Source organism: Odontesthes bonariensis, chromosome 8, assembly GCF_027942865.1.
Source record: "Odontesthes bonariensis isolate fOdoBon6 chromosome 8, fOdoBon6.hap1, whole genome shotgun sequence".
Taxonomy (NCBI): Eukaryota; Metazoa; Chordata; class Actinopteri; order Atheriniformes; family Atherinopsidae; genus Odontesthes; species Odontesthes bonariensis.
The window spans coordinates 29,546,202-29,548,280 of NC_134513.1; the positions used below are offsets into that span (position 1 = coordinate 29,546,202).

At 45.6% G+C, this 2,079-nt stretch overlaps 1 non-coding gene across 1 annotated transcript; it reads right to left on the minus strand.

Moving 5' to 3' along the window:
* Positions 1 to 1,765: 1,765 nt before the first annotated feature.
* On the minus strand, positions 1,766 to 1,876 carry trnal-caa (transfer RNA leucine (anticodon CAA)). The gene is made up of 2 exons: positions 1,839 to 1,876; positions 1,766 to 1,811 (listed from the first exon to the last, which is right to left on the minus strand). It is a non-coding gene; the product is annotated as a tRNA-Leu (tRNA).
* Positions 1,877 to 2,079: the final 203 nt, after the last annotated feature.

A 2,079-nucleotide genomic window follows, 5' to 3' on the forward strand; every position in this document is an offset into this window, starting at 1 on the left:
CTAAGTGTATCAGAGTCGGTGCCGGCTCTCCGTGCAGCGTGGAGGAAGTGGCGCTGGCCGTGGGGCAGGTGATCGGGCACGGTTCGGTAAAGTCCGCTGCCCGCATGAACAGTGCGGTGGTTTTATTTTTAGCGAAGGTGGAGCAGGTGCACAGCCTGGTGGAGGCGGGCATCACCAGGGGCGCCACCAGGCGGGGAAAGGTGATAACGTTTCTAAGGGCCCAGTGCAGCCTGGGGGGCCCTCGGAGGTAGTGATAATATAATATTAATATTATTGCCCATTCTTAGAATTTTCTAATGAATTACAACATTTTTAATGGAAAATAAACTAATCAAACACAGTTTTCGATTTCAATAACTTTTCTTTAGTTCTTTGGCATATTGACATTTACTCGGCCCTCCCCCTCTTGCAAAATGGTGCGGTCCAGTTCTGATCGAATTGTAGTTGAACGCATCCGAAATGCAGGCAGGTGTACGGAGCGGCTGTCTGAAACACATGATGGACGGTGAGCTGACTGAAATAATCTAGAATGAAGTCGGGTTATCAGAAGCGGAAGGAAAGACGGGAGAAAGACGAGAGGGCCAGTAGAGGCAGGCAACTGGTCACTCAGTTTTTCTCAAAGAAAGGTAAGTTCACTCACTGACTTTGAGCTTTCAAACACTAGATGTTAGCAAATGGTAGGCTAACATATTAATATACATCTAACTTGGATGTATAACTGAAACCTGCATGCTTTAACCTTTTCCTGTATTAACTTATCTTGCATTCATCACTGAGACAGAGCCAGGCTCCACATCAGGCAATGTTGCAGCGGCCAGTGACACCACCACTGCTGAAGTGCAGCAGGACAGGAGGAGGACCAGCAGAGAAGATGGTGAGAAAGTAGCAAAGAGTACCATGTCACTTTAAAAATGATTCACAATAAGATGTTTCCCTTCTTTTAAGGGTTACACTTTTACAGCTAAGTATGGAGTCAATTTGATTGCATGCATAACTGTAACTTGCATGCATTTAACTTTTCTATGCATTAACGTCCATGCATCACTAACCTGCATGCTTTAACTAAACTCCATTTGAATCCATGATACAGAACCAAGCCCCTCATCAGGCCATGATGACGACAACAGGGCCAGTGCCAGCAGTGCAGATGACAGCGCAGCACAGAGTAAGGAGCAAGAGCAGGAGGGGGCAGGGTTAATGGACATTTGCCAGTCTGAAGGTGAGGATCTACTTTCAAATGATCCAGGGTTGTGGCCAGTAAAGCTCATGGACAGTGACATAACTGGTATTGTCAGGAAATTGGCTAATACAGAGTCAAAGCAATTCTGAAGGGAAATCTTTTCCAGAGTACTTGAGGTACACAAAGGCAGCAAATGGCAGGGAAAGAATGTTTTTTATTCATATTGTGCATTTCAGGTTTGTGATCATTCAAAGAGGCACCACTGAGAACGCTGTGATGGTGGTAACAGAGCTGAACTTTGACTTTAAGTGCTGGATCAAACATCTGTTGATTATTAAAACTGCTGCGACTTTTGGACCTCCTTGCTATAACGACCCCACCCACATTGAGGTGGTTGTGAGTAAGTACGAGTGGAAAAGAGCTTAATGTAGCAGGAGAACTGCCTCATCGCACATCAGAATTGTGTATGTTAATGGGAGGAACTAAAGGCCCGTCTTCAGAGATAAATTCCCTTTTTCACCATGGCCTGACATGGCTTTCTTCACGGTCTTCTAATAAGAAAGTGAGATTTAAGCAATAAATTAGTGTCAGGTGTGGGATTTGAACCCACGCCTCCTTTTGGAGACCAGAAGTCCCTGTCCTAAGGAAGGAATGAAGCCTTGAGTCTGGCGCCTTAGACCGCTCGGCCATCCTGACACCATTACTTCCCTGACCGTGTAAAATATGAGAAACGTGAACCAAAATGCAAAACGCTACTCCACTTGACTAAATTCGACTCGGGTTTTAGGGTTTTTCATGAGGTAGTAGCAGCTGGTAGCAGCTACATTTTTAGCACCTACACGGCAGGGATTCGAGTTGAGTCCAGCCGAAAATGTGACGTCTACAGACTGCAGGCCACT